Raw genomic sequence first — 11,239 nt, 5'->3', positions numbered from 1 at the left:
CAATTGCCTATTTTTAAAAGGGGTCTGTCTAGTATTGTAAAAGATGAACTAGCCCACTCTGACTCACCACAAGAGCTAGAGACATTTATACAGCATTGTGTGCACATAGACATGTGCCTTACTGAGCGTAGGCAGGAGAAATTTGCTGCACATAACCGTGTTTCTAACTTTTCCCTTCCTTCCAAAGAGCCTGCAGGTATAACCTCTCGGGAGGTGGAGGAGGTGCCCATGCAAATCGATTCCGTTCAGAGGCGTGAGATCCATGAGCACCGGGATCATCGCCTGCATGAAAGTCTATGTTTCTACTGCGGCCAGTCTGACCACTTCTTGATCAATTGTCCTAAGTGTCCTAGATGGCCTAACAAGGTGCTAGCAGCAATAGGGGAGTATGATGACGAATCTGACATCTCTGAATGTAGCCTGCCTTTAAACGCTGTATTCCATTCACTTTCGATGACTTCACCCCCCAAGGAGCTGAAGGAAAAGAACTCTCACTGTTCTCTCCCTATTAAGATCCTGTGTTCAGGACAGTGGATTTCCAGTTCAGCTATGATTGACTCTGGTGCAGGTGGCAATTTCATGGATATCGCATTTGCCAAGGAACATGGTATTAAAATTCAGCAAAGAGCCTCTCCAATTACCATGGAAACAGTTGATGGGTCACCTTCAATCTCTGGACCTGTGGATCAGGAGACCGTATCCCTTGAAATTTTGTTGGAGCCTAGCATCAGGAGCAACTTTCATTCTTGCTAATTTCTTCTCCTCATTTTCCTGTGATTTTAGGCATTCCTTGGTTGCGTTCTCAGAACCCAATTATCAACTGGGAGACCAAGGAGATTATCTTCCCAACAAGGAGCAACTCAGCATTAACAGAAGCTGTCCCTGAGTCCACGGCTACGATACCACATGTACATGTATTTTCTTTACCTCCAGCTTATAAAGAGTTCTCTGACATCTGTGACAAGAAGAATGCAGATCAGCTTCCTCCACATAGGCATTATGACTGTCCCATTGAACTGCTTCCCGGGGCAGCCATTCCTTTTGGTAACGTATACCCTTTGGCGGCACCGGAGCTTCAAGCCTTAAAAGAGTATATTGATGAAAATCTGGCCAAAGGCTTCATACATCCTTCTTCCTCACCAGCAGGGGCACCTATCTTTTTTGTAAAGAAGAAGGATGTGACCATGAGACCCTGTGTTGACTATCGAGAACTCAATAAGGTAACCGTACGAAACAGTTACCCTTTGCCTCTGATTCCCAAATTACTGGAAAGAGTCCGCCATGCTAAGGTGTTCTCTAAACTGGATCTTCGTGGGGCTTATAATTTGGTGTGTATTTGTCCAGAGGATGAGTGGAAGACAGCATTCAGATGCTGTTATGGACACTTTGAATCTCTTGTGATGCCCTTCGGGCTTTGTAACACCCCTGCAACATTTCAACACCTTGCTAATGACATTTTCAGAGATTTGTTGGACCAGTTTGTATTGATCTATTTGGACGATATACTAATCTTTTCTGACTCTCTACAGGAACATGAAGAACGTGTCAAAACTGTTTTAAGACGTTTGAAAGAGAACTATCTGTATATTAAGCCAGAGAAATGCAAGTTCCATCGTTCTGAGATACAATTCTTAGGTTATATCATCTCTCCCCAGGGGCTGAACATGGAATCTGGTAAGATTCAGGCTATCCTTGACTGGCCGGTACCCAAGAACGTTAAAGAGGTCCAACGTTTTACTGGTTTTGCAAATTTCTACAGACGCTTCATTCGAAGTTTTTCTGATATTGTCCATCCTATTACTTCCTTGACAAAGAAGGAAAAGCCCTTTAAGTGGTCATCACAGGCTCAAGAAGCTTTTGATCGGCTTAAAGTCTGTTTCACATCAGCACCGCTGTTGATACACCCAGATCCAACACTTCCTTTCATTGTGGAGGTGGACGCTTCTGATAATGCTTTGGGGGCTATTCTCTCCCAAAGAACTGGAGAGAAGGGTCTGCTACATCCTTGTGCTTTTTTTTCCCATAGACTAACCTCAGCAGAGAAGAATTAAGATGTGGGAGACAAGTAATTGCTGGCTATTATTGCGGCTTTCAAAGAATGGAGGCATCATCTGCAAGGAGCTGCACAACAGATCATAGTGCTAACTGACCATCGCAATCTAGAGTTCCTTAGATCCGCTAGATGTCTTTCTCCTTGTCAGGCTCGTTGGAACTTATTTTTAAATCAATTTAACGGTTATCTCGCACCGTCCAGGTTCTCGTAATGGGAAGGCTGATGCTTTATCCCGAATCCATGCTGCGGATTCCGTACCTGGAGCCCCGTCCAAGACCATTCTATCTGATGCCAATTTCATCTGAGTTATCCACGATCAGGACTTGTGGAAGGAGTGCAGGGAGGCCTATGAAGGTGATGTATTTCTGGCCAACCCACCTGTGGATACTAATCTTGTCTTTAAGGGTGGCATGTGGTTCAGAGATCGACGTATCTACGTCCCGGAGGTCATCCGTCTGCAGATCCTCAAGTTGGTACATGACTCCAAGTTGGCTGGTCATAGGGGTGTACAGAAGACACAAGAGTTCCTGAGCCGATTCTTCTGGTGGCCAACTTGCCTGAAGGATACCAAGGACTATGTTCTCTCTTGCAAGGTATGTGCCCGTTACAAGACACCTCATGTGGCACCTATGGGTCTTCTACAACCATTACCTGTTCCGTCCCGCCCTTGGGGGTCTATATAAATGGACTTTATTGTGGAGCTGCCTACATCGGGGGGCATGAATACAATCATGGTGGTAGTTGATCACCTGACTAAAGCTGCTCATTTTGTTCTGTGCACCGGCCTCCCCTCAGCTAAAGATACAGTGAACTTGGTTATACAGAATGTCTTTTGGTTGCACGGGGTTCTGGATGAGATCATCTCTAACCGTGGAGTACAGTTCACTTCAAGATTCTGGAAGGGGTTTTGCTCTGCACTCAATATTAATGTCTGTCTCTCTTCTGCTTACCATCCCCAGACAAATGGTCAGACTGAAGCGTACCAACCAGACGCTGGAACAGTATCTAAGATGTTTTGTCAGCCATCTCCAGGATGATTGGTTGGAGTTGTTGCCATTAGCCGAAATTTCATATAATAATTCTCAGAGCGCCTCCACTAAATTTACACCTTTCTTTGCCAATCTGGGTTATCATCCATGTATTTTACCTAGGTCTCCAATTAATTCTCCGGTTCCGGCAGTGGAGGAAAGGCTGACTGTGATGAGACAGAATCTGGAGTTTCTGAAGGAATCCCTGACCACAGCCCAAGAAAGTTATAAGAGATCGGCTGATAGATTCCGTAAACCTGCACCCATGTTCAAGGTAGGAGATTCCGTGTGGTTAGCAACTAAGAATCTGAAGTTAAACATTCCTTTACAAAAACTTGGACAGAAATTAATTGGCCCTTTCAAGATCAACGGTATTGTGAACTCTGTGGCCTGCCGGCTGAAGCTGCCTAGGACAATGAAGGTACACCCAGTTTTTCATGTATCTTTACTAAAGCCTGTATCTCCTAATACCTTCCAGGGACGTGTTGTGCCACCTCTGCAGCCTGTGGTGATTGATGGGCAAGAACAATTTGTGGTGGAGGAAATTATTGATTCCAGTATTTGCAGGAATCGGCTCCAATATCTAATACGATGGCAGGGATATCCCCCTGAGGAAGACTCTTGGGAACCTGTGGAAAACATCAATGCCCAACAGAAGATTTCTCGTTTTCATCAGAGATTCCCTGAGAAACCAGGTCCAGGATCCTCCTGAGGCCGCTTCTAAGGAGGGAGTAATGTCAGGACTCTGAACATTTTTTAACTTTTGTGCATTACTGCCCTTTTCCAAGATGGCGTCTTTGGTCTCATGTGCACTGTGTCTCCTGCTATAAAACTCCACCCCAGCCTTCATTCTGTGCTAGAGTATTCTGCCTTGCATCCAGCTCCTTACCTCTGATTATTCCCTGGCTATACACCTGCTCCTGTGAACCTGTGTGATGATCCTGCTATTCTGCTCTGAGTTCCTGCTGCATACACAAGTTTCCAGTAATCCTCCTTCATCTGCTGTTCATGTTTACTTCCATATGCATTTGCTGGTCATGTAAGCTGTTGCTGCTTTGCATTAAACTGAGACTATTAACCAGGCCACCCTGGTTGAGCTAAGATATGATTTGAACTGCCTAATAAGCATATCTATCTGTGCCTGGACTAAGACAAGGATTTATACGTGTCAAGTATCCTCAAGAATAACTGTGCTTCATAGACTTTCTGCTTGATTGAACTTTCCTCTGAAGTTTCCTATAGACTGCTAAGCTGCGTTTATTATTTGCACCAAGTGTTGTGGACTTGAGTTTCTCTCTGCACCTGTTTGAATCACCGTGTGATAATATAGACTTTACCACTTATAAAACTGTGTCCTTTAGTTGTCTTCTTCCACGCAAAGAGTCTTCTGAGTTATCCCCTATAGTTATTACACACACAGTACTATCAGATTCTACCATCAGATCCCACCTCTATTTTCAAAACCCAACCAGACAGACTACCCTCTAGAGCTTGGACACAAGGTATTATTAACAAAAAGGACTTGGACTTCCTATCCACCTCACATCCTGTGGTTCCAACATTTTACATGCTGCCAAAAGTCTATAAGTCCATAACCAGACCTCCAGGAAGAGCTATTGTATCAGGTATTGGGGGACTTTATGAAAGACCATGTATTTACCTTGATCATTTTTTACAGCCAAGTGTTCTCCTTTTGGATTCTTATACACGGGACTCATCACATCTAATACGACAACTAGAGGGCCTGGATGTTCCCACTAATACACTACTCGCTACTCTTGATATGGAGGCGTTGTATACCAACATTCAATATGATCTAGGTATTGCTGCTACCTCTTATTTCCTAAAAAACATTCCACAGGTGCCAGGAAACATGATTCCTTCATTCTGGAGTTACTAAAGCTAGTCCTTGAGAAGAACTATTTTGTGTTTGATAGGACCTTCTTTAAACAAGTGTCCGGCACTGCGATGGGGTCCAGATGTGCCCCCTCGTATGCAAACTTTTTTGGGGGTGGTGGGAGGAAACGTGTGCACGGGGACTTCTAGCATATCGCTCTCACGTGTTGCGATGGCATCATTTCATCGATGACATTTTCATTGTATGGACCGGAACGGCCGAACAATTTGACTGCTTTATTAGGAAGTTGTATGTTAATTGTTGGAATATTAAGTTGACGTCTTCTTCTTCCACCAGCTTGGTCGATTTTCTTGACTTGAAACTATTGCTTCATGGTAATCAAATCACTACCACTTTGTACCGCAAGAAGACTGCCACCAACAATTTACTGCACTATGAGAGTTTTCACCTGGCCCATCTCCGCAAGTGTATACCCAAGGGGCAATTTCTGCGACTCAGGAGGAGCTGCAACCATTTGGAAGACGTCAGCAAGGAATCACGGGCCCTCACTGATAGATTCTTGGAGCGGGGCTACCCATGGAAGGTTGTGTCCAGAGCCTTTGAACATTCTCGCAACAGCTCAAGAGAGAAGGTTCTACAACCCAGAGTAAGAGAAAACTCTAATAAAATCCATATGGTAACCCGGTTTAATAACCAGTGGGGAGATGTTTACAATATCCTGAATAGGGACTGGGGTATCTTGCTAAGCGAAACCAAACTCAAACCTTTCATTGGTGATCACTCACAACTGGTAGCGAGACGAGCTAGAAATCTTAAGGACTTTTTGACTAATAGTCACTATAAACGACCTATGACCAAACTGAGGGTTGGGAACCCAAACAAGGGCTCATTCCCATGTGGAGACTGCTCAATCTGTCCCTTAATAATTTCCAGTACTGGCATCTCATTGAATCATTTATCCACACAGGTCCAGTCGAAAGCATATTTCAACTGCTGTTCACGCAATCTTGTCTATGCTCTGATCTGTGGATGTGAAAAACTATATGTAGGCCAGACTACCCAGGAGCTGTGTCGGCGGACCCAAAAACACCTCTCCAACATAGCCACTGCAAGGAAAAAGATCAAAAGGTAAACCCATCTCCGCAGTGGCGGCACATTTCCTTGATATCCATCATGGGTCTTCAAAAACCTTGCGTGTTATGGGATTGGAGGGTGATCGCACTAATATTAGGGGAGGTAGGCTCACAGATGAACTTCTCAGGTGAGAGGCGAGGTGGATTTTTAACCTAGGCAGCCTCTCGCCAGGAGGCTTAAATGAGGAGCTACTTTATACCGGTTTTTATGGGAAAATGTGATTTGACCCAGGTTGTCCATTCCTATCAAAGTCCTGGGTGAATCACACCCATTTGTATGTCTGCTTAGATAGTGGTCCAACCGTGCTCCCCCACTTTGGTGGGACCTTTTCCATCTTTGTTTGTGTGGTTCTTATATTTTGCCCCCTTCTTCTAGATTCCCAAGTTTAAAGAAGAAGAAGGACAGAAGAAACAATGAAGAAGCCAATCAGAAGAGTCCTGCTGCCATTTCATTTTGTTATTCCAACTGGGTCATCTGGGTTCCGCTATTAGGATGTTAATTCAGGGTCGCATTTATCTATGTATTTTTGTGGGTATTTTCTTGTTTAGTACATCTATTTTTACATGTGCCTATATACACATGCATATCTTTACATGTGTTTGCACAATTCATTATTTTTCATTCCTTTTCTTTATATATAATTTCTTACATTATTCTTTTTATACTTTACTATTTCTTTTGTTACATTTACTTTGTATTTTCCTTTGTTAATGGTTTGTAACTTTGGGTACTGTTTACTATTAGACATCCGTACTTGCGATATGAATTAATCCCCTGCATCATAGCAGTGCCAACAGCTTATTACATGTCTAGTTATATAGCTCTGTGGCCATCTAATGGATAATGCTTACTATCTGCATGCGCAGCCGGGAGTGCCTGTTTGACAAAGACACGCAGGCGCCCGAACGCAATGTGTATTCCTTCACTGGGTAACATTTGTGACTTCCGCCTTTCACAAGTCTAGCGCATGCGCCGTCTTCTATTGAACTTTCACTCGCTTCTGGGTCACTGCTCACTGCGCACCGCGTGCACCGCCCTTGATTCCCCACAATGTCACCTCCGCTTCGCCAGGACATAGCTGGTATGTTTTATGATTATTTTGACCTCTATTTAAAGCGCCGTATAGGGGATTAGAGCACATCCACCTTGAGAAATACACCACGAGTGTCAGAACGCGTGGGTCCGGGTATCCCAGAGGCTGGACTTTAGACCGGGGTGACCTTCTGACTGTATTTAAGCCAGGGCTAAGTATTGATCATTGCCTTACCTGACTTTATCCCTGGGTGTCCACAGTCAGGGTATATGTGTGGGGGACCCCTCGTACTGATTGTTATCTTATTGAAATTATTGGGTAGGCTACATTGTCCACACACACAGGTTCAGGAGGGACAGTATCTACCCATTGTCTATATACCTCTAGTTTAAATTGCTGTTATCATGCTGTGATCCGGCATTCAGCAAAGTCTACTGCTGTATATGTGTGCTCTGATGATGTAAATCTGTGATATTTGCATTATCCAGCCGAGGGATACCTCTTTTGGGTATTTTACCCTTTATTTATGGATCTGTAACGACGTGAACCATCCTTTAAGGATTTTTAATTGTTTTTATGTGTGCTCTTTTCATTCTGTAATAAAGCTTTTTTGATATCTTGATTGGTTTGGGTGATCCCTGTTACATGCATGTACCTTTTCCTCATATTCTTTAGTCAGTGGGAATCTCAGAACCCAAATCTCCACTGATCTTCAGGAAATTCAAGTGCCTGCTAAATGCAAAAAAATAATTGCAAAGTTTATTTACTGTTTAAAAGGCAATAAAAGAAAGCATAATGTCATAATGTATAGAATGAAAATATTGACGATATATTATTTGAAGATAGAATAGTGGAGACTAGGGTTGAGCGAAACGGGTCGGCAATTTTCAGAAGTCGCCGACTTTTGGCAAAGTCGGGTTTCATGAAACCCGACCCGACCCCTGTGTGGGGTCGGCCATGAAGTCGGCGATCTTCTGAATCTGGAATCGGAATTCCGATACCGATTCCCGATGTGTTTAAGATATCGGGAATTGGTATCGGAATTCAGATTTAAGTGTAAAATAAAGAATTAAAATAAAAAATATCGCTATACTTACCCTCTGACGGGCCCTGGTACTAACCGGGAACCTTCCTTCCTTAGAATCAGCCTTCCAGGACCTTGCGGTGACGTCGCGGTGACGTCGCGGCTTTTGATTGGTCGCGCGGCCGCCCATGTGACCGCTCGCGTGACCAATCACAAGCCGCGACGTCACCGTGACGTCACCGAAGGTCCTGGAAGGGCTGATTCTTAGGAAGGAAGGCTGCCGGAACGAAGCCGAGGGTGAGTATATTCCTATTAGGTATATACTCACCCTCGGACACGCCCTGCTTCTTTCCGGCAGCCTTCCTTCCTAAGAATCAGCCCTTCCAGGACCTTCGGTGACGTCACGGTGACGTCACGGCTTCTGATTGGTCGCGCGAGCGGTCACATGGGCGGCCGCACGACCAATCACAAGCCGCGACGTCACTGCGACGTCACCGCAAGGTCCTGGAAGGCTGATAATAAGGAAGGAAGGTTCCCGGTTAGTACCAGGGCCCGTCAGAGGGTAAGTATAGCGATATTTTTTATTTTAATTCTTTATTTTACACTTAAATATGGATCCCAGGGCCTGAAGGAGAGTTTCCGCTCCTTCAGACCCTGGGAACCATTGGAAACCCAATGCACTGCATTGGGTTTCGAGTTTCGGCCGACCCCGACCCCGACTTTTTTATAGGATCGGCCGATTTCACTCGACCCGACTTTTGAAAAAGTCGGGTTTCGTGAAACCCGACCCGATCCTATAAAAGTAAAGGTCGCTCAACCCTAGTGGAGACTAGAGATGAGCAAACCTGAACAGTAAAGTTTGATGTCTGTACCGGACCTTGGCTGTTCGAGTACAGACATCAAGCGTGGACCTCAACAGGAAGTCTGTGTTACTGTTAGGGTTCTATGCTCAAACGTAGAGAGGCGTACTGGATCCATGAGCTTAACACTTTGAGCCCTAAAGGACTTAATAGGGACTACGAACTGATGTCCTTCATTTGAAACAGTATCTCTAACTTTAGGACATTAGTCCAGTGATTATATCATCCGTACTTCTAGTCCATACAGTTCTCTACCTCTCCCTTTACCAAGCACAGGCCATACAATATATATAATGATAATAATAGCCCGGTTATAGGGTCACCATGATGCCATAGGAACATAATTCAGATACCATATCCGTCATGGTTTATTATATATATGTAATGTCCATTCGCCAGGTTCTTATTTATATGTAATTTTTCGCTTTCTGGTATTTTTACCATTACAATTCATCTCATTGTGTGCCACGTTATGTTCATTTTTGTATGTGTTTCTTATCCTGGTTCACTACATTGACAGTGAATGATCATACTTACTCATTGGTTCTTATGCTATGTCCATTTGCTAAGTCTCTATATGAAATTATACGTTCCAGTAATCCTTTAATTACATTATACAGATAGCATTACATCGCTATCTTTTATCATTATCTCAGATCATTGTCATTTGTCCCTTTGTGTGCCACGTAATGTGCTCCTTATTTTGGCATTATATAGTAACTGCACTGTTAGTTGATCATCACATTAATTGACCGTTTCTTCTTACAGAATCATCCGCTCTGATTCCACTCCCTCGCCATCTGTGACACTCTACGGCCACCATATTACTTACTTCGTTCACAGCGATTCACTGCTCTCTGCTCTGGAACGCACCTCCATTTTCCTTTTCAGCATCTGTGGAATGGATATCACGCCGCCCTCAGCGGTCATCTGACATTCGTGTCATCACAGCCCCGCCCTTTCCGATTTTACATGCCAGAATTACAGCGCGCACATAGCGCCCTGTCTCCCCTATATATAGAGGATCCAGGCACACTACCCCCTCACTATACTTGCGGTGGACACTGCGTACATCCAGGCTCTGTCTCTGTGAGTTGGTAAGTCATTCATGCGGCACGCTCCTCCACTGGCGGTCGGCACTTTGCTTTTCCCATGTCAGCCCCATAACCTACTACCCATTATATTTCCCTCTACAGACGGCCTTGCTGCCTCACTGGTCTATAATCCCAGGTCTATTATATGGGTATGTACCCCATGTTCAGTTGCTATAAGCACGTCATAGCGTCATCACTTCTGTATATGTCATTTTTTTCCCACCTCTCTTACTTTAGATGCAAATTAAGTAACTATTTTGGGGCTCCATCAAGCATACTACTGTATTTAGGTATGTTCTCATTTTCATTTCTCCCCCCCGTTACATCAGTCCCCTTTCATAATCACCATAGTGGTCCTCTGACCCTCCTCTACCCTGGACTTGCAATCATGTCTATATGTCCAAGTGCACAGACATTTATCTTGCAGTGCACCTTATGAGCAGACATGTATGTTTTGACTGTACTCCACGGTTGTTGTTCTATTTATACTCATGACTCTGCTGCTCTTCGTGATGTACATAATTTTGTTATTCCTTTGGTATTTTGTTTATGTTTAATTTTTTCTTTTTTGTTCTTTTATTTATACATTGGTTGACATTTTGTATATATTCCCTTTATAGCACACTGATGAAGGTCCAGTATCGACTGAAACGTTTGTGATTATTGTATGTAAATAAAAAAAAACCCTTTTGCATCACAAGACTTTGGAGTGTGCTAGTCACTTGTATCTTATACATCAAGGTTTGGGAACCTATGACTGTGCACCTCCCTTCCTAGGCTGTGCTGAACATTTTCTATACCACTGTTAGGGTTCTGTCCCGAACAAACACATGAGCATGACAGTGTGGCAGACATTGCTTCGAATCTGTGGTCAAATCATTACCGCTGGCCAGACTACTGCTCCCATCAGCCTACACCTGCTGCCACTAATTACAGCAAGAGCAGGCGGCGGCTGATGGGAGTATTCATCAGCTGGTGCCTGTGCTCTAAATAAATAATTTAAAAAAAATGTTGTGGTTCCCCTGTATTGTGCATATCCAGCCAGGTAAAACTGACAGCTGTCAGCATTATCAAGGTCCCTATGCTGTTTTTTGAAATAATTTTAATAAAAATATCTGCCCACAGCCACCCAGAAGAGGCACATCTATTAGATGC

At 43.9% G+C, this 11,239-nt stretch overlaps 1 long non-coding RNA gene across 1 annotated transcript; it reads left to right on the top strand.

The window, feature by feature from the left end:
* Nucleotides 1-7,076: 7,076 nt before the first annotated feature.
* LOC143768928 (uncharacterized) lies at nt 7,077-10,753 on the top strand. Its single transcript, XR_013214125.1, has 3 exons — nt 7,077-7,154; nt 9,759-10,087; nt 10,187-10,753. It is a non-coding gene; the product is annotated as an uncharacterized LOC143768928 (long non-coding RNA).
* Nucleotides 10,754-11,239: the final 486 nt, after the last annotated feature.

The sequence above is a fragment of the Ranitomeya variabilis genome, chromosome 4, assembly GCF_051348905.1.
Source record: "Ranitomeya variabilis isolate aRanVar5 chromosome 4, aRanVar5.hap1, whole genome shotgun sequence".
Classification (NCBI taxonomy): Eukaryota; Metazoa; Chordata; class Amphibia; order Anura; family Dendrobatidae; genus Ranitomeya; species Ranitomeya variabilis.
This window is presented reverse-complemented; position numbering and strand designations above follow the sequence as displayed.